This window comes from Dioscorea cayenensis, unplaced genomic scaffold (assembly GCF_009730915.1).
Source record: "Dioscorea cayenensis subsp. rotundata cultivar TDr96_F1 unplaced genomic scaffold, TDr96_F1_v2_PseudoChromosome.rev07_lg8_w22 25.fasta BLBR01000268.1, whole genome shotgun sequence".
NCBI lineage: Eukaryota > Viridiplantae > Streptophyta > Magnoliopsida > Dioscoreales > Dioscoreaceae > Dioscorea > Dioscorea cayenensis.
This window is the reverse complement of record NW_024086659.1, coordinates 21,156-44,032: the sequence shown is the minus strand read 5'-3', so window position 1 is coordinate 44,032 and position 22,877 is coordinate 21,156. Positions and strand designations below refer to the sequence as shown.

The following is a 22,877-nucleotide window of genomic DNA, read 5'->3' as shown; positions in this document are numbered from 1 at the left end:
TTAAACACTAGCTTTCACACACATGGTCTGTCACGTCCCGACCCGCGGGCCCGCCATGTGACAATCGCCGCGACGATCCCGAGGAGGAACACACACCACTCAACCCTCGAGTCATCGCAGAGGCTCACAAACTCTCGCTAAACAACACCACAATAATAAAAGGTACAAAAGCAAAACTTTCACTCGAAGAATTAACGATGAAAGTGAAAGATATACAAATCAGCGATTCTGAGTTAAGAACACTAGTGGATCCACTTTGCACTCATACAATGCAACCTGATTAACAATAAATAAACAACCTGACTTGGAATGCAAACTGCTAACACTTCGCCTCGCTATGACGACCCAAACCACTAAAACCCGGAAGAGAGGAGGGGTGAGTAACCATAGTCACTCGATGAATGGGTTAGCACAAATGTAACAGAATATCAAAACAAATCGATGAAATACAATAAACACATTTTACAATAACATAAGTAAACTAAAACGCTTCACAATTTCCACACAATGAAAGTGTAATATAAGAAACCTTGGTATTTAAAAACCAAAAACATAGGTTCTCACGAGCATCGACAAAACCTTAACATGTATAAAACAAATACTTGGATATAAGTTCCCAAAATGAGTAGAAATACCAACTTAAACAAATAAAATTCTCGATCAATAAGCAATGGCCTAAAAACACTCTCTCCAACATTAGCCGCCGTCGCGACTAAGTTGAGAGCCGTCAAGGTCTTCGCACCTTTGACGTTGGCCCTACCGGTCCCAGTGTGGCGACCCCGGGATCCCGATGTATCATCCAATCGAGGGCTCTACGCTCCCACCGATCCGGACAAATCAACACCGAGTCCACAACGCCACCTCTAAAGGCTGGCCCGTTGGGACCCACTACTGCAGTAGTCGGGCCTTAGCCCGCCGTCACCATCCAAACCAACATATAGCTGTAGCAATAATACAATCTGAATCACTCACGTCACAAGGTCCTTATCCAGGACAAGCATTCACATATCGGGAATAAACATTATTTCCACCAATCCAAAGCCAAAGCATAGCAATGCATGTAAACTTTCAAAAAGTATTCCAATCCGATGTGCCAATACATTCAAAAAGATTTACGTCCAAATGCCAAAGAATAACACAATAATATGCGAAGCTCAAGCATTGCTTTGAGACAATAAAACCAGCCAATATTAAAGCGCATTATAATATCCACAATCTAGAAGAACATGTCATTCGAAATAAAAAACCCTTTTGTTTTTCATAACCATAAATATCAAAAAGCATGCTTATACAAGTGAAAGGTTTTACAAACCATTTCTAAAAAGTAGATGCCAATAGTGTAGAAAAAGAAACATTAAGTTAGAAATACAATAAAAAAAGTACGTCGGAACAAACATGGCTTTTGGTCTAGTTAAACCTCAAGTTACTTAGGATCATTCCAGCTTTCTCTTTCTTCAGCTCACTAATTTTTCCTCAAAGTACAAGATTAATCCCCAAGGTCCAGTCAATCACAACCTCTAAATACTTTACAAGTCATGAAAATATGTTCATCTCATCACCTATAATCTCACGTGCCAATATATATTGATTAAATCCTTCTTTACGCATCATCAGTATTTACTTTCACAAGTCTTTACTATTCAACCATTTCTTATACTCAACAAGGTCTTAGATCCTTATCATAGTGTCATTACCTCAACATTAATATTTGCTTCATCTATAATAATCCCATTGTCAAAATACTCACAAGTTCACTATCTCCTCTTAGGAGTGTTAAATCAAACTATTATTAGAAATTCACAAGAATATTCAGTTTTTGCAATTCAACACTTGTCATATATATAACTCAAGCTATTCATCATCAACATTCTAAAGAAATTCCATTTAAAATAATAATCATAATCATTGACATCCACCCGATATATATATATATATATATACCACAATATGATCAACTATAATTAAGCACCCTACAGTATACTTACAAGAACAAATTTCATCAATTTCAACATAAGTGTAATTATATACCTTAGCATTCAAGGTTTCATCAGGTTCCATGTACCATATTTATCACATTATGCCTCAAAACTTTAGAAATTATACATCACTAGGGAGATTAAATCATCCATTGAACATACATAATTAATTTCACTTATAACACATAAGCTTAATGAACTCATTGTAATAATCAACAATTTTCATTCATCCACCAAACATGTATGTCCTTAGTAAGCGTTCTCATGATTTTTCAGAGAGTAAACCACAAGTCATTCCAAATAAAACATAGTTTCTAGCGGTCATCTATGTTTTCTTCTCATCCATGAAATAGTGATTTAAAACATGATAAGGCCATGGAAATCATTTCAGAAAACAATTAAAATATTTTCGATATTCAATTAGAATTGTGCATTCAACATAACCCACTCACAAGACATGTTGCCTCGCATGGAAACGCGCACACTGATTGGCGGTTTCCTTCCCTTTGGAGGTGCTTCGCCACCTAGATACAAGCAGGGAATCCAAATACTAATGAACACAAGAATGATAGCTAAAAGAAAATGCATGCAAATGCATTTATACATGTCTAATACGAAACCTTAGGGTTTTAGGGCAAAACATTGTCATTTTGGACCCAAACGACCTCAGAATGGAGTAAACCTAGTTCCAATAAGTTCAATGAATGAAAAGCTTCAATTTGGATCAAAGAAATACAATAAAAGGCCAAAGTTTTCCGGTGCTACAGTAACATCGGGAATGCTACAGTAAAACCCGAACCTTACACACCAAAGAAATGTAGTTTTTGAATGGTCAAAAATGTATTTTTATTATCTTATTAAAAAATTATCCCTATATAGAAAAATTTATGAAAAATACTAAATAGCCACATGAAGATAAATATAGTGGGAGCATATTTTGGGAAATAATTAAGCCGTGCATAACCTAATTTTATAGTATAGTAGCAGTAAAAAATTTAAATGAATTTTTAAATAGAAATTCTTATTTTTTTTTTGGTGAATATATCAAGTTATATATATAAAAAATAAAATTAGTCAAATTGGTTGCCATTTACCATCTTTTATTTTATGGACTGGCCACGCACACAATTATTTTTAATATCAAGAAAGGTTAAAACCAATTTATGATCTTCAATATTTATTAATTTATTTGATATAATGAGATTTGATCACTAAAACCCACACAGACGCACACGCAAATACCAAAAAATTCATTGGATCAAACACAGTTTTTCTTAAAAAATAAATTAGCACCCAAACAAAATTATATAGCTCTACAAATTGAAAAAGAAAAATCAAAGTGCATTTCATGAACAAAGATAAGATCAAAACAAGTGATCTCCAACACAATTTTAAAAAAACGCACAATTTATTGAAAAGAGTGCACATTAGATGGACGAAAGAAACTAAACAAGGACAAATAACAGATAAGAATTCTAAAGAGATAAAGCAAAATAGACTTAAAGCCAAGAAAAAACACACACACAGAGATTGAGTAAAAGAAAAAAAATCTCAAACCATTATAGTGAGTAATGGAGTGCATAAATGAAAACTCACAAGGTATGATTAATCATGCATGAAGAGCATCTTCAACCTTGCCAGCCATGCCACCAGGGTTAATTTTTGGATAGGTCACCGAACTTTGCTCATTTTTCAATTTGGTCACCATACTTCAATTTGTAACCAATCAGTCACCCAACTTTAATTTCATTTCATCAGGCAGTCACCGAGAAAATTCCGACCCCTAATTGCTGACGTGGTCACCGAAGAATCCCAGTCATCCTTACATGCTCATGTCATATATCTCAAGTGGCATAGTGACTCAACAAACTTGTGCTTTGTCAGCAAACTAATGCCATGTCCGCCCAGGCAGTGTTTCTCTGCTTCCTCACCGACCTAGATAGCCTTGTGCTCTCTCGGAATCGTCTCTTCGGCCACATTCCTTCCACCATTCCTACTCTTTGTTTCATCAATACTCTTGATCTCTCCTGCAACTTCCTCACCGGCTGATTCCGAGTCAAGTCTCTTGTGTATCTCAACATCTCCTCCAATCGACTCAACGGAACCCTACCGTCATCCATCGCATCCCTTCCTCGCCTTGTCTAGATCTTGAATCTCTCCTCTAATCTCCTCTCAGGCAGGATTCCGATGGAGTATGGTGAGATACTAGCCGCAATCAGCCTCGACCTCCACCACAATAACCTCTCAGGTGAGATCCCTTAGTTCGGCGCTCTTCTCAACCAACAACCTCTTAGGTAACAAGTGGCGAGTGTAGTGCATGGTCGTGGTGCTACAATTGTTACATCGCGAGATCGAGGATGATGAGCGCTCAAAGATGTGCTCGACCATGGCTTCCACAACCCTAGCTCTTAACATCACACTATATAGAGATTTCAAGCGGGCCGGGAACCGGAGTGTGAGAGAGTGGACTCTACTATTAGATCAATAGTGGATGTGAGAACCCCACGGGGATCTCATGACACTCATTGTGGGCTGCGACAGCAATGTGGATAATGAAAGCGGTGAGTGGATTGATAGATTGATAGATTAATAGAACTTTCTTATGATCTTTAAAAGAAAAAAAATTGTAGGATGAAAATGATGGTTAATGTCTAGTTTTGATGACAACATTGAAAGGAGCAGCAATATTGAATATGAGAATGCAAAGAGAATCAAGGAACAATGCAGCAGTCATCCTTTCTGAGAAGAAGCCAGTGTGGAAGCCCAGGTATCTGGTGCAAAGTAAGATTACAACTTTGTATATTAATTGGTACTCTGATTTTATACATGGTGCTTAGAATTATTTTTTCCTTCTAGGTTCCCTGTACTTGATGAAAGCATCAATCTACATTAAAAAAAAAAATCACAGGTAGAAAAATTAATTAAAATGCAAATTTTTTCTCAAAATACTATTAATGGTGGGGGATTAAAGAAGGCAAATACTTTTGTTTCAGGTCATTATGAAGCTCAAAAGCAAACATCTTGGAGGTGCCATGTCAAAGTGGAAAAAGAGTAAGTTCTGAATTGAATAGAGAACAATAAAAAAAAAAAGAAGGCTTAAACTGGAGCTTTGAACTGGCTGTGTAATTTTGAGTTGATGTTGGCCATATATGATTAACAATTGTTTATGGGACTTACGATGAGGTCTCAGCATGGTGTAGCAGACCACTGCAACAACAATCGGGTGATCTGAGAGGCATTGGTTTAGTTTGAGAACAAATTTGAAAGCCTTGTTGAGTTTCAGGAAAAGAGAAAGCCGCGATGGTAGCGGCTGCTATTATGCATGGTTGTGGTGGTGCTCCAGTGCCAACTCCGGCATAGGAGAGGAGACGAGGCGGAGAAGGCGAGGTACGTCGTAGTAGATGAAAGGTTCATGATGGAGCTGGAGAAGCTTCTCCGAGCCTCGGCGTATGTTGTGGGGAAGAGCTGTGGAGGAATTATCTACAAGATGGCCGTGCGACGTGGAGGGATCTGGCGGGATCTCCAGTGATGAGTGGCGGCATCAAAGGGCCTTTGAGGAGGAGGCCATGGTGCTTGGAAGGGTAAGAACCATGGAGTAGGCTGAGTTGAACAATGGCAATTCAGCCTAAGCTTTTGGAGAAGAAGATGCCAATATGGCATCATTTTCTGACAAGGCATAAGTTTGCTGAGTCACTATGCCACTTGAGATAAATGACATGACCATGTAATGATGACTGGGATTCTCCGGTGGCCACATGAGCAATTAGGGGTCGGAATTTTCTGGGTGACTGGCTGATGAAATGAAATTATAGTTGGATGACTGATTGGATACAAATTGAAGTATGGTGACCAAATTGAAAAATGAGCAAAGTTCGGTGGCCTATCCAAAACTTGACCCCATGTAAATTCTGAAGATAAGAAACAAGACTCTCCTCACTTAATCCATCGACTAGATCAGCCTAAAAATCCCATTCCAAGCTACATCCACCTTCATCCCCATCATCACCACCACCACCATCCACCATCTACAATGTTCCTATGTATCTAGTAAAACCCATGTTGTTCTCTGTGATCTCATAGCTAAGACTATGACCAATGGGGTCTAAAGTTAAGAGTCTCTCATTTACCCAAAGGTTGGGAGGTGTTTCTCTAGTGATGTCGGTGTGTCGGACATTGAAGCAGTATTTGACGCAACCTGGTTGGCCTAGAACTCCTTCCACAAGCCTGCATGTGGATATCATTCCGTGCCATTTGTCCTAACTTAGGTAGCCCCCGACTAGAGACCAGACTTGGTTTCTGGTTCCTTACGGGACCTTGGCTGTCACACTACCTTGTCATGTCTTCTTGTTTTCCTTTTGTTTTTCCTCTTCTTCTTTCTTCTCCATCTTAATCTAATAGTGGGGGAAGTAAAGGTAACTTTTCAATAGCTATGTATATGTATACATGAGGATGCCAACTTTAGATGCTCAAAAAAGTAAACAATAATCCAAGTAATATAAAATAATTAATGAAAAGGTTTTTGCCTAAGGATGGATTGTTTACTTATGATGATCCATATCTTGAAATTTAATGTATTATCTGATCGTAAGATTGAGATCATGAGATCAATTGCATGAGTCTTCTTCAATCTTTTTGAATCCAAGAAAACGGCAATAGTTTTCTAAGTAAGCAAGAAAAGCCAATGGATGGTTTTTAAGGTAGGAATTCTTAGGTTGTTTTCTTACATTTCAAGGAAAGACAAAAGAATTACCTATATGGCCTTAAATTTTAAAATGATATCCTTAAATTTAAAAAAATAGAAATTAATAACATAGAAATAATTGCATTTTATTCAAATTTTTTTTTGTTATTTTCATGATTTTTTCAAAATTAAATTTAAAAGTTGCAATATCAAAAGCCAATGTGAGATATATTTTTAAAAATTTGAAAAATATATTTAAATATTTTTTTACAAAAAAATTTATTTAAAAATAAATCGCCAATATATATGACCTTATATTGTAAAATAATATTTACAAACATAACCTAATATATGCCATATAAGGCCTTTGTTTGCGCCCTTTTTTTTTTTGCAATTTTCTTGTCATTTTTGTGATTTTTTAAAATTAAATTAAAAGATGCCATTTCAAAAGCCAATCTGCCAATATAATTTTAAAAATTTTAAGTATATATTTAAACATATAAAAACTATTATTTTGAACAAAAATTATCAAAGCCCTCCTCTTGGCGCATTATTTTTACGTGAAATTGCCAAAAAAAAAACCCCTAAGTTTGCAATATTACTAAAAACACCATCTTAATTTGGCAATCCCTAAAAACCCCTTCCTTTTAAACTCAATGGCTTCCAAACCCCCAAATCATGTAACGGTGGTTAACGGAGTTATTTTTAAATTTTATAGACGAAATTGCCCTTGAATGAGAAGTTGTGGCAGTGCAATCATTTCGGCGGTTTGAGAGGTAGTGGGGGGTGATAAGTGCTTGTGCGATATGAATGCGAAGCGTTCATTCCTTATGTTGAGCATTACTTTTCTAGGTTTTTACATTAATATGTGTGTTTTTATGTTACTTTTACGCAGTAGGGGCTGTGAGGCCGAGTATGAAGGAAATAGGCCAATGTGGATCATAATGCACCTATTTTTGGAGGAGATCTTGCTAAGGTTCAAATGCGAAGACATAGGACGGGTGTGAGATGCTAGAGTGTGTGCCAACCTCCTCGCGATTCGAGTGAGTACATCCATTTAGAGGAGCACAAAGGCGGTCCACGATCGAGCATTCCGTCTTATGCATACAAGAACAGGGAGCTCCACCAACATATATATCATTGAAGAAGCAAGTGATTCACGACGTGAACGTGTGCCCGCTTTTGCGTTACCCCGATGAAAGTATGGAATTGGGAAGTTATTCGTGTCGAAGGTCAGTAGGAGAAATGTAGAAACATCAGGTAGGGGCATCGTAGCAAAGACCGCTTCACGCCTGCTGAGAAACCAGAGAAACAGAGAATCCACACGGCTTGTGGAAATTACCCACGCCCGTGTGGAAATTCCGCACGTGCGCGTGTATCGTCCACGCCCGTGGAGTTGCCCTATTTAAAGCCGATTCAGCCCCGATTTTGGTATTCTTTTCTCCATCTTTTCCCCAACTTGCGAGAGGGCTTCGGCTAGGGTTTTGAGGGGTATTGGCTAGGTTTTGGGAGAGGTTCTACGGCTCCGACATCGTGATTCCATTAGGAAGAAGGTTGGTAAGGGAGCTTCGATCGAGGCGTATCCTATACCGGACGAAGGAATCCTTGGATGATGAGTAGAGAACTTTCCACAAGACCATTGACACGACTATCGACGGGGTTTCTTTATGGATTCATTGCTTTTACATTCTATGTCTTTGATTGTACTAAGCTCCATGGAGAGCTAAATCCCTAGTGGGTACTTGGATGATTGTGAACCCTAGGATGTATTCGTTTCATTGAACTTCTTTATTATGCTTTCAATAAATTGATGTTTATTGTGAGTTCCAACCTTGAATGCTTGATTGTATGAACATTTCCCTTAGAGTGACACTAGGGTTGAGAGTTCTTGTTGGTAACCTTGTGAGTGAGTGACACACCACGAGCGTTAGACAAAGCTAGGTTGGAGAGGGTTGAGAGGGTGAGTCGAGAGGTACAGGAGCGTCCCCTTTCCCTTCCGACGTGATAGATTCTACCTCCATTCCTTGAGTTCTTTGCGGCCATAATAGAGTGAATGCTCTAAGGGATGAACCTTCACTGGGCCTAGTTGCGCATGCAATGGAGTGAAGCGTTGAGAGGATCTTAGTATCTAGGGCTTAATTGTGGCTAGGGACCTTCCGCCTGGACCAAAGGGTTAGGTCTATTTTTAGGAAGAGATTTATCACTTGGAATCCCTAGAGCTCATTGCAACTCTATGCTAGTGCGAGGTGTTGAGATTGTTCGATTTCTTCTCCGGGACATGTATAGAGTTAGGCATAGTTAACCTTAGATTTGGGACTATGTATGTAAGGATTTCCACGACTCACCATGGCATTGATTAGGAAGCATAATAGAGAGTTCTTGCACTTGAAGCGATTATCCTAGGTGAAGCATCATCCAAGTACCTCATCTTTATCGATTGCCTTACCCCCTTATTTACTTTTGCCCTCTTACTTGTTGCTTTTATTGTTGAGAATTGAATCATTTTCACACTTATCACTGTTGATATTCCACATAGCTAAGAATCAAATTAATTGTTTCTACTCCCTACTCCCTGTGGATTCGACCCCGCTCACCCGGGATTATTAGTTTGACAAACCCGTGCACTTGCGGTATATACGCAAGGGGACCTTGTCAAGTTTTTGGTGCCGTTGCCGGGGAGCTAGGCGTTTAAAGATACTTTGCACTTTGTTTTCTTAGCTATTTCACTACACATTCTATTTCATATCCTCTTATTCTATCATCGTTCTGATTTTTTTTTCTTTACTTTTGGTGCAGCTCCAGGTTATGACCCGAGGGAATCCATCAATATTGATTGAAGGAGACCCTGAGCTTGAGCGTACACTTCAAAGGAAAGGGAAAGAACCTGTACAAGAACAGCCTAATCCAGCTGATTTGGAAGTAGAATGATCTGACAACATGGCAGAACAAAATGAGCAACAACGAACACTATCCGATTATGCCAGACCTTCAGTGTTGTGGACACAATCGAGTATTGTGCGTCCCCCAATTACAGCTCAAAACTTCGAACTAAAGTCGGCATTCATCTATATGCTGCAACAGTCCGCACAATTCAACGATTTGGCCGATGAGGATCCAAACAGTTACATAGAGAGCTTCCTCGAGGTGTGTGACATGCTGAAGATAAATGGTGTGACGGATGATGCCATCAAATTGAGAGCCTTCCCATTTTCCTTAAAGGGGAAAGCGAAGTAGTGGCTACACTCATTACCTAGAGCATCAATCACTACATGGGAGGAGATGGTAGAAGCTTTTCTAGCCCGTTATTTCCCTCCCGGAAAATCAAGCAAAATCTTAGGGAATGAGATCTCATCCTTTATGCGATTGGAATTGAGTCTCTATTTGAGACATGGGAAAGGTTCAAGGAACTCCTGCGAAAGTGTCCTCAACACGGATTCCCGGAGTGGATGATTGTTCAAACCTTCTACAATGGTTTGAACCCGAGTACAAAGGCAACTCTTGGATGTCGCAGGCAGGAGGTACCTTAGGTAGCAAAACCCCCGACGAGGCTCGTCAATTGATTGAGGAAATGGGGTTAAATAGCTACCAGTGGAACGCTAGGGAGAAGAAAAAGGTGGCCGGTCTCCATGAAATTGATGCGGTAACTACATTGGCGGCCCAAGTGGAGAGTTTAATTAAGAAGCTAGATCTTATAGCTTCGAATAGAGTTGCGGCCATGACCAATTGCACCGGTTGTGGTGGAGGACATGCTCCCTCCGATTGCCCAATCGTCATAGGTGATGTTTCTTCAGTTGAGAATGTTGACTTTGTAGGTAATGGAATGAGACCTCAAGGGAATCCATACAGCAACACCTACAATTCAGGTTGGAAGAATCATCCCAACTTTTCATGGAGTAATCAAGGGCCACAAAAGACCATGGGGTCATCGAGTTTCTCAACTCGCGTCTTCAGCTTTTCTCTTTCCGAAGTTATCTCTACCGGCACATCCACTGTAATTTCAGCTTTTCCCTTTCCACTAGTGTCTCGAAGGAGAAGTCCAGCGCAAGTATTCGGCATTTCATCAGTTTGCAATCTACGGTATTGAAAAAATTTTGATTATGGTTTTATGTTAACTATTCTGTTACAAAGAAAGTTTTTTTTGTTTTGTTTTGTGGTTTTGTTTTTATTAGAAGATATTGAAGTCTGCAGGGGGATTTCTCAGCTGGGATTTTATTAGTCAGCGGGGAGATTTCTCGACTAGGGTTTTATTTTGTCTTACATTTTCGTCTGTGTACACGATCGAAATAGTTTTTTGATTGTTATGATTTGTGTAATGTATATAATGTACCTTTCCCCTTTCATTTGATATGGTTGCAATTTTACAAATAAGGTTTCCGTTTAAGAAATGAGTTTTATTTTAAAAACGTATGCCTTCGTTTAAATATTGTTGTCTCTGTTTAAGAATCTAGGTCTCTGTTTCACAACTGATATCCCTGTTTAAAAATTGAGAGGTTACCTTTTAAAACCTTATATTTCCGCTTAAAAATTTGTGAATACTGCTGAATGTGTTGTTATTGTCGCATGCTTGTGATTATGGCGGTCAACCTAGTTAATGGGTGATGCTATTTAACACCGGTAGTGGAGATGTTGGCTAAATTAAAAGTTCACATGACCCCTTTACACTAGGAGATCATCTGAAGGACACCATTTGCAGCATGAACTGAGCTGGAAGCTGTATTCCAAGATAGGGCCATTCTTGATTTTCTATTGCAAATGTACGATGGCCGCACCAATAAATTCAGGATCGGGGAAAGCCTACTAAGTTTCAGGCCTGAAGATGTGGCCCTCGTTCTTGGTCTGCATTGCAATAGAGATGCAATCATGTTTCAGAAGAAGAAAACACGCTCATCTTTCGAAGAGAGGTATTTATCAAAAACCTACGAGAGACATAAAGACTCCATCAAGAGAACTCTTGAGCAACTTGTTCGACAGAGTTTAGAAGAAGAAAATTTTGTCAAATAAGTGATGGTGTACCTCATGGGTACCATCCTCTAACCGAATGCCTCATGCTCGTTTCTGAATTGGATCATTGATTCTGTCGATGATCTACTTGCCCTAGAGCGATACGCATGGGCGTAAGTGACACACAAGTGGCTTATGGAGGACATTCCACAAGCAGCTGCTCGAGTGTAAGCTAGATGCGCGGGGAAGAAGACCAACACAGGGTATATTAAGGATTGTTTGATCGTGCTGAACATCTGATTTTTTGAGCTGACCAGAACAGGAAAGAAAGTCTATTTCGGCACAACCCCAAGGATGCTGTGCTACGGTGAAAATAGTTACTAGAAGCAAACGACGATAGAAACCAATTTGCCATCTCTCGAAGGAAAAGAGGTAATAAATCATGAATAATGTGTTTAACAATAGTAGTTAATGTTTAAATATAGTATTTAGCGTTTAACAGTATTTATTTTCTATTTAAAAGTATTCTTCAGAGTTTAAACATTTTGTTTTATGTTTAAAACCATGTAATACCATTTAAATATATAAGTTAAATGTTTAAATATATTTGTTATTTTTTAAACTGAATGATTTCGCTGAGATTGTTTGGTTTACATATGTTAGTTTCCTGAGCTGGTCTCGGTGAATGCTGATAAAGATATATTTGTTCGGGCCAACCGCCTAGTGGATGCTATTGTTCTAGAACCACTTGCTCGAAGGCAAGATAAGAGGCCACCTCTTTTGTGCGCGCTCGACGTCGTTCTCCTACTTCCAGCCCAACGCGAGCATGCATTCCTCGACACAGTAGAGGCCCTCCCCTACCCCGCCCGATTGCAAGATCCCCCCCGACCACGACAACGACAGTCCCCAGATTGCCACAGTCCTCCGACTGAGGCAGCCCCTTGACCGTGGCGGCTGTTCTGACCATGGCAGCCCCCCAATGGCACTAGACAACGATGTCACTGCAACTCTTATGCAGGTGTGCCTGATATTGATGACCGAGTTCCCTCGGGTTGTTGCTCGTGTTGAGGCATTGGAAGGACAGTCACAATCGACTGCGCCGTCCCTCCAAACAAATGAAGCACCCGGGACGGACGAGGCGTCAGAATTTGATGACGGTGACTTCATTGGGATGGCCATTCCAAGATGGCCACGTTTGAAGGGACTTGCAAAAAAGAGGAAAATAATAATACCTCTGTATCCACCATCGGTTGACGATGAAACAACAGTAGCACCATCGGTGGCTAATATTGTTATTGAGTCTGTCGCCGTTGATGACATGCCCATCATGTTGGAGAAGATCGTAAATGATGTTGCCATTGCCGCGGTTGATAAAATTGTCGACTCTATTGTCAACGAAATCCCCATCATGGTGGAACCGGTGACCAACAGTGCGGCATCGAAGGTGGACACAATCCCTGAAAAACAAGAACCAGCTAGGTGTGTCTCTCATTCATGCTGTTGACATGGAAGCGGCTGAGAATATTATTGAGTCTGTCGTTAACCAAATCATGCCCACCGTGGAACTAGCGGCCGACAATACCGCATCGAAGGCAGACACAATCCCACAACAACAAGAAGCATGTAAGAATATGACTCCGATTGATGCTGTTGTTGTGGCCACATCAAAGTAAGATACTGCTGGTGCTAAACACCGATAATCGTCAACAAATGTGCCGCATAATGACCCCAAAATAGTTGTTGACAAGTGGCAAGGGATTGTCACCGAAAAAACAATGAGAGATATGATCCTTGGCAACCAACAGTATGAAGAAGTTCGGAAAGACTTTATTCCGAAGAAAAAAAATATCTTGGACAATCACGACTAAACAAATTCGAGTAGGAGTTGATAAGGATCTTCCTCAACTACTCTATGGACAAATAAGTTTGAAGTTTTTATATTGTTGTTTACATTTATATGTTAACCTTTAATTTATGTAGTTATTGTTTAACTAGTTGAAATATCATTTAAATAGTTAAGATATCATCTAAATATTTTCAATATCATTTAATTATATCTATTACCATTAACCGCAGCACTATTGTGTGGATGAATGACTCTCCTAGCACCACATGGTCCAGACTATTCACGCTGCTTGACAGGAAGGACATGGTGTCAGACGATGTGATGGACACTTTCGTATGCATAATACAAAAGTCACTGAGCAAATTATCATATCCTTATAAGAAGTGCGCCTCCATCACACGACGACTGGCGCTATTTATGTCAAAGCAAGAAGAAGCGTCTGACACGACTTTCGCTATGATCGGAGATGGCGCGTGCAATTTGTATGATGTTGATATTGTCATCCTCCCGATAATCATGAATGACCACTTCTATGTCGTGGTATTTGACAATAACAAACAAGAATATAGGCATTATTCTTCATGGCAAAGTGAAGAGCACGGTAAAGACGCGTTAGAAATGATAAGTTCTTTGATAAATAGAGTTTGACTTATAGTGTTTGGTAAATAATCGGTATTCTAATCTCAAATTGTATACCTCGAAAACGGAGACTATTTGACACTTGTATCGATATGGAGTTCGGCGAGATGGTGACCACAAAGTACCCACTAGTTCACGACATTTAAACACCAAGACAAAAAAAAGAAAGTGTCGAGTACGCCGTCTATGTCACGCGGTTTATCAAGCAATTACTCAATGATGAAAAGCTACGGCTACCGCAACCAAACGTCCCTTATCTGAGATTAAAGTATGTTGCTCGCATACTTAAGGAAGGAAGGGAAACCAGCATCACTGAGAAAACGGGGTCTTTGACTGCATGGAAATAGAATTGACATGACAAATTTTTCAATATAAATCTACTAGTCAGTATACTTATGTAATTGACTTTCTTTGTTTAAATTTCAATTTTATTGTTTAAATATCAGTGTTTATGTTTTAAATAAAGTAGTCTCTGTTTAAACAAACAATGTAGGATAATATGTTAAAATAAAGTAGTCTCTGTTTAAACAAACAATATCTCTATTTAAATATATGTGTTACCTATTAAGGATAAGAGTTTCTTTGTTTAAATATCAAAAGTTGGGACTCAATTAAGTTTGTTTCTTTTTAAACATTTGTTTATTTCTAAATCCTAGTCGATGACAGTTTCATTGCAAGATCTACGATTGTGACCGGAGCCGTGGCAGTAGATGCAATGTAACTCATGGACCTCAAACACTTGCAACTCGATCATCTTTCATCTAGGACGCCCAGGTTGTCTTCTGGTCACTGGCGATCGCAAACGCAGTTCACGATTTCCGTCCGTAGGCTTCTCATTGTTAGGTACTTGGAATATAGCTTCCTTATACACCAGTTTGTAATTATCGACGGTGAAGTAGCCACTAATAATTTGATGAACTTTGGTGTCTGTCTGCATTATTGCAGTGCAAGCGTGTTTGCATGGGATATCATAAACTTGCCATCTGCGACATGATAAAGTTCTATTGGTAAGATCTACAGAATTGCTACACTGGTCAATCACTTCATAACGATCATCGACACAACGACCAACATGAAGATTTTGGTTGTCCTCACCAAATATCTCTACCTTCGAATGTATGTCCGAGCATAAGTAGGTCTCCCATTTGTTCGTTTGCTCAAGGCAGTTGCATAACACGCGCATCAACTTGAACCTGTACAACGTAGAACACGAACATTTTTAAACAAAGACACTGATATTTAAACAGTAACAATTATGTGTAAAGTGTAGGAGAAATGTTTAAGTGAAGAGTAAGAAAGTTAAACATAGACATAGATTTTTGCACAATAATGAAATTAATTTAATTTCGAATACCTAATGGAGTAGACCATTTTCATCACCGGTAAATGCAGAATTCTTTGATCCATGCATTGAATAACACCGCAACATTTGAATACATCTCACCCAAACGTCCACCTCTGAAGAGATAATTCGACCAATGTGCCATATCCGATTTATTAATGAACCAGTGATGGGCTTCAGGTGATGTGGCCTGAAGTTCATTCACGGTCTCATTGAAATCTTTAGTCGTCGATGCCCATGCAATACGAAAGTATATAGATTAGCAGTCCTCCCTCAATGCTTTCTCAAGTCTGACGTTAGCTTTCATAAAATTTACCTCCAAATGTCAAAGACACTATGGATGTGGGGAAGAAAGGAAGACTCTCGCAATAGCATTCACAAGGGCCTTAGACCTGTCCGACATGAATGTAATTATCTCTTGATAATCTCCTTCATCATATAAAGCATCACCTAACTTGGAAATGAACCATGTCCAATTGGCATCGGTCTCGTTGTCGACAATACCAAAAGAGATGTGGAAAAAACCATTATTTTCATCTTTGCCTATGGCACCCAATAGAGTACCCCAATACTTTCCAAGGAGGCAGGTACCATCGAGAAACAGCTGCGGCCTGCAAGCTCTCTTGAATCCCAAAATACACGCATTGAAAGAAAAGAATGCACGTTTAAAATGCTCACCATCTCTTTCGACAATAGCAATGCTGCCGGGGTTCGTCTCAACCACCTTATCCATGTATTAAAGCAACAAATCATAGCTGGAGGCCATGCTCCTGATCATGCTCTTTTCCCAACCAAGACTGCTTGTATGGAATGTGGACACCATGCTCCCGCAACATGTCCTTCTGAATGTTGATGGCCTTGTACAAGAGCTGGTCCTTGAGCTTCTGAATCATTCATGCACTTATAAATTTTTTGGATGCTTTCGGATGTGATACCGATCCTATTCCATTACCGCAAGTGTGTGACGGGTTGACTGTCTTGATTCTGAAAGTATTTTTATTATATTCTTTTGAAGCATGAAGACGCCATTGATAACCATCGGCAGTGCATTATACAGTCACATGGTGTTTTTCGTTCTTTCTGAATTTGAAGTCAAAATTCCGTTTGATTGCAAAATTTCGAAGTGCGTCCCTGAAATGTTCAACGCCTTCAAAACGTTGTCCGATATCTAACGACAACATTTCAGATTGATCTGACGAGGAAGGAAGGCATCCTACACCATCAGGGTCACCATGGGGTGGGATTGGAACGCTCACAGAATCCGAATTCCTGCCAACAATTCAGTTTAAACAACAACGATCAATATGTTAAGCATAGACATAAAGTGTTTACATGATAAATTAAAAATTTAAATGTCAATTCAAATATTTAAATAAAGACAAAATAAATTAAACGTAAAATATAATATTTAAATGGGAACATAATATATTTAAACAGAGAATGGCATAGTTAAACAATAATGAACTTATACAACTAGATAAACATAAAAGAAGAATCTTATAATGACAAAAACTCATTTTCAATAGGATTCGACAATGGCACATAGTCTGGCTCGACAACAAGATCGACTACAGCACATTTGAAGATGGAGTACACGTGACACATCCGCTTGAAGTCAAAATCGTTTTCTACTAGACAAACCGTTTTATATCCATCGGGTGTTATAAACTTCACCCTGACACAAAATATCAAGACCCCATGACTCACATATCTTAGCTAACACTGATTCCTAAGAAGTCAGCGCCGTGAACAATAGCACTCGTCCTTCCCTGTTGTATCTAGCAATACCACAAAAACTCTCCATAATAAACCTGGATTTTTATAAATTGCGTTATTCCCTCCCTCCTACAGAATGATCAAAATGAGAGAAACGACAACGAAGAAATTCTCACCTTATCGAGAAACCGGCAGAACACAAATCGAACAAACAAATGAGGAGAAGAAGAAGAAGAAGAAGATGTAAAGAGCGTTCTAAACTTTGTTTCACCAAAAAAAAAGCAGAAAGGCAAACAAAAAAAAGTGCTCAATTGTATGCATAAAGGTTAGACATGATGTGTTTGTGCGGTATTTTCCTCCATCGCAAGGGAAAAAAAGAATTTCATAACATGGATCCACTTGAAGTGACTGACAAAGGATAATCCCTAGAGACAATCATTACTGGCATCGGTTATACTTTTTTTTTCTCTTTCCTCCTCTTCAGGTTTTCTTTTAAGCTGGGCATCCTTGTCTCGAAGTTCATCTTCACTTTCCACCATTGTCTCGAAGAAGTATTCGGCATTTCATCAGTTTGTAGTGAGGTATTGAGCCGAGGTGGACGACGTTGAAGAAGTTGTGTTTATGGTTTTTTTTATAAATGATTATGATAGAAAAAAGAGATTTTCAAACTGATGGAACGATATGCATGGGACGATATGTATGGGCGCAAGCAACGCACAAGTGGCTGATGGACGATAGAAGCCATATTGTCATCGCTCGAAGGAAAGGAGGCAATAAAACATGTGATTTAGTGTTTAAACTTTCGGTTCACTGTTTAAATATTTTGAATATCGTTTAAACACATATGTAAACCGTATAAATATTTTCATTTAACTATTTGAAAAATATATGTTATTATTTAAATTGAATGCGCCCTCGACACTCGCTCACTTAATGACACCCCTCCCCCTGCACGGCAACAACCTCTTTATTCACGACACTGATACCGTGTAAATAACATTGTATCTCATTTAAATATAACTGATGTTGTTTAAATATCATTTTCATTGTTTGATTTCTAAGTTTATCTGTTTAAAAAATATCATCTCTGTTTAAACAAAATTGTCTCACTGTTTAAATATCATTGTTTTTGGTTTAAATACCATTGTCATTGTTTGAATAATAAGCGTTTTTGTTTAACTTTTTGTATATTTACAATGTCATTTTTGTTTCTCAAAATGTTTAAGTAAAACATTACGAGAGAATGTCTCTGTTTAAATATCAAAAGTTAACACTCAAATAAGTTTGTTTCATTTAAAATATTTAAACATTTACAATGCCTAGTCCGACCTCGGACACTTGTGACTCGATCCTCTTTCGTCTATTAAGATCATCGACATAACAACCAACATGAAGATTTCGGCTTTTCTCAACAAGTATCTCTATCTTCGAATGTATGTCCGGGCATAAGTAGGTCTCCCATTTGTTCGCTTGCTCATAGCGGTTGCATAACATGCGCATCAACTTCAACCTGTACAACAAAGAACACAAACACATAAACAAGGTTAAACAAAGACATTGATATTTAAATAGACAAAATTATATTTAAACAATAACATTAGAATTTAAACAAGAGCGAGATAGTTAAACGCAGACAATGATGTTTGTATAGTAAAGAAAAACTTTTAAAGGATAAGAACAATTCTCAAGTGATAAATATCAACTCCATCTTAAAGGATGTGTCATGGTCATCCTCCTCCGGAGAATCCTCCGCAATCAAGCAATAAGTGAAAACTTTCTTTTTTTGCTCAAATCAAAATGCTTGCTTAATTGCTTGCCGGTCATCCTTCACTAGAGAATCCTCCACATTCAGGTAATTACGCCGGCATTCCGACTTGGGCAAGAAAAGATAGTTTAACTTGTTACGTGATTGCGGCTGATAAATTCTCCAGAAGAGGATGATCATGACACATCCTTTAAGATAGAGTTGATCTAAAAAATGTGGTTTGACTGAAGCGAATATCCTAGACACCTGAAGAAGAAACTCATTCGAGAAGAAGCAGAGGAGGAGGAGAAGGAGAAGAAGGAGGAAGAGCAGGAGGAGGGGGTGTCCAGGGGAAGGGGTCTTCCTTTCATTTATGGTGTGAAGTCCACAAGCCGGTTGACGCTTCAGATCTGAGAAAAAAAAAAGAAAACACACGGGGGACCGAGCTTGACTAATAACGAGGAAGGGGTCTTCCGATATTTCTGTTAAATTTTAGAAAATTTAATAACGTCATTAATTCTTGTGCACGGGATACCATAAACTTGCCATCTGCCACCTGTTGACACTTTAGTTTAAATGAAAAAGATTAATATTTTAAGTAGAGACATAAAGTTTTTAAATGATAAATTAAAAATTAAACGTTAAGTCAATATTTAAACGTTAACACAAATATTTAAAAATAGACAGAATAAATTAAACGAAGAAGATAATGTTTAAATGTAAACACAATATATTTAAACAGAGACTAGCATAGTTAAAGAGTAATGAACTTATACAACTAGATAAACATAAAAGAGAAGAATCTTACAACGACAAAAACTCGTTTTCAGTAGGATTCGACAATGGCACATCATCTGTATCGACAACAAGATCGATTACAGCACATTTGAAGATGGAAGTCAACCTCATTTTCTATTGGGCAAACCGTTTTATATCCATCGGGTGTGATAAACTTCATCCTGACACGGGAGACATCGGGACCCCATCTCTCACATATCTCAGCTAACACCAATTCCCAAGAAGTCAGCCCCGTGAACATTAGCACTCGAATTAAAGAAATTCTTACATAATCAGGAAACCGGCAGAATTCAAATCGAACAAACCAAATGAGGAGAAGAAGAAGAAGAAGAAAATATGATGAGCCTTCTAAACTTTGTTTGACAAAAAAACAAGGAGAAAGGTAAAAAAAAAAATGCAAAATTGTTTGTATAAAGGTTGGACATGATGTGATTGGGTGGGTTTTTCCCACCATTTTCAAGGGCAACAATGAAATTTAATAACATGGACCCATTTGAAGTGAACGGTAGGGGGTAAAAGATAACTTAAATAATAACGGAAGGGTTGTCCGAGGTTTGACCAAAGTTGGAGGGCTGTTTAGGAATATTTGAAATTCATGAGGGATAAACAATAATTTTCCTTTATTTTTATTGCAAATTTTCTTTTCATTTTCATGAATTTTTTAAGATTATATTTAAAAGTCTCCATATTAAAAGCCAATCTACTGTCTAATGACATATTTTTAAAATCTTAAAATATAGTTTTAAACATTTAAAAAACTGTTATAACTGGTATTTTGATATATATATATATATATATATATATATATATATATATATGCCTCCTCTGAGTGACATCCCATCATATTTGAAAAATAAAATTAAAATATGATGACATCGCAAATATTGTAAACATTATTGATAATAATAATAATTAAAAATTTTCTTTTAAAATAAAAATATTTTCAAAAATTTCCCATTTATACCCATTAAATCCAATAAAATCATAAAACATCAAATTTTAAAAAATTTAAAAAGAAAAAACTCTTTACATTGAAGTATTTGGTTGGAGATAAAAAAACATTTGATATTAAAAATTTTTTTCCAAATTTTAATTTGGAGACAAATTTTATATTTATTTAAATAATTAAGTTTGAATTATTAATATTTATAATCATTAAATATTTAAAAATAAAAAAGTACCTTCATTTAAAAGATAATAATACCAATTATTTATTATTAAATAATTTTAGTATTTACTGCAAAATCTTATGGATTTTGTTTTATGTATTTGGTGTATATTAGCTAAGGGTATTTTTTGTAAAAAAAATTGATAATATAAAATTATTAGCTAAGAAAACATGATCATCTTACTGTCCAACTACATAGCACTATGATGTGAATCAAATAAAAATTATGTCAACACTATGCATAAACAATCCATACTTAAGATACATATTTTTACAATCATTTTATAAATAATTTTTTAAAAAAAGAAATGTATTTATACCTTAATATTATAAGTTTTATTTTACATTAATTAATATAAATATAAATTAATATTAAGTAGATATATATATATATATATATGTGTGTGTGTATTATCTTGTACTTATTTCATAAAAAAAAAAGATATTTTGAAAATAAATGTACATGGTTGAGGATTTAGATTAAAAAGAAGCACTTGATCCTGGAAAAAATAGATTGAAGATTGAAAGTTCAACTCCCTTCCATGACATGGTTGAGGATTTAGTATGTATGTGTGAGTGTGACGGGTTGTCCACATTGTCAATAAAAAAATTATGAATAATAAACAACTATTTCTATCTCACTATAAAATGAAGTTAAAACACAAAATTCTCTTCTCTAATGAACAATTTTTAAAAATTATTTTAGAATGACTGGTATCACAATACTAACACCCAACAAATAATAATTCCATTAACTATCATTTTAGAATGACTGGCATCATAAAACGGCTATTAGTTGTTGTTAACTAATGAATTGTTTAAGTAACTATGGCTTTTTCTCTGAATAGTTCCTCTACTTTTTGAAACTTACCTTTTGGGTCTTTATACTTTAAATTGTAACATTTTAGTCCCACTGGTACTTAAATTGAGCCATGTTAGTCCTTCTTAAAGGTGTCAAATGGGCCGGCACGGCCCGGGCCCATGGGACCCGAGAAGCGCTGGCGTGTCCGGGCCCGGCCCATGGCTTTTGTCGCGTCGGGCTGGGCACGGGCCCGCAAATGAATGGTGGAGGGTCGGCCCGAGCACGAGACACGCCCACTTTGGTCGGGCTTGTGCGTGCTTAGGCCGAGTTAATATTTTTAATATAAAAATATTAAAAAAATAAAAAAATATAAAAAAATCAGAAAAAAATTATTAAAAATATAAGAAACATTATCTAATAATTAAATAATATAAATATAAATTAAATTTTACTATAATTGAAAAACTATATTATCATTTATCATTATCTATTTATCTTTGAAATCAAATCCTTCAGGCTTTTTTGAGTTTTAATCCATTTCCTAATCTAAATCCTTAGTTAAATGACTTCAAATCATCAATCAACGATTCAACATAAATATTCAAATAACCCAAAGAAGCAAGAACCATTCTCAATTTCAGTAAAGAGGAAGTGAGGAACTATACAAGCAAAAAGAAAATTAAAAAGAAGAAAAATCACATTAGAACTTGGTCTCATAAAGATGAAGAGTTCTACGTAATCAACTCAAACAAGAGAGCATGAGATTTATTAATACAAATTTAAGAACACAAAATAAAAAAGAATACTCTCCAAGTGTTGTTTCACCTCTGAATTTCCATCTTGGACCTCAAGCGCTCTTCTACATAGATACATTATAGGAAAGATCACATCCAGCAAAGCAATGCATAGACATCGAAAAACATCGGCATTGAATGAAATCGGACCGCATCTTGCCAGACCAATGGCTAAGCATTGCAGAAGGAGATGCTTCTCCGAATCACTACTACCCGTAACCAAAGATTTAGCAACAAGAGCTATAGACCCTTCAACTGAACTCCTCATCTGAGGATTGATCCCAAGCTTGCTCGCTTGTCCCAACCATCCGAAAAAGACCTCGAAAAACCTTTCTTGAAAAACGGGATCGAGGCGAGATAGGGGCATAACCAAGGCCGGAGAGGAAGTCGGGGAGGAGGTCAGGGGGAGGAGCGGCAACAGGGGAATCGA

At 37.4% G+C, this 22,877-nt stretch overlaps 1 non-coding gene across 1 annotated transcript; it reads right to left on the bottom strand.

Moving 5' to 3' along the window:
* Nucleotides 1-9,986: 9,986 nt before the first annotated feature.
* LOC120253962 lies at nt 9,987-10,093 on the bottom strand. The gene has a single exon (XR_005534478.1). It is a non-coding gene; the product is annotated as a small nucleolar RNA R71 (small nucleolar RNA).
* Nucleotides 10,094-22,877: the final 12,784 nt, after the last annotated feature.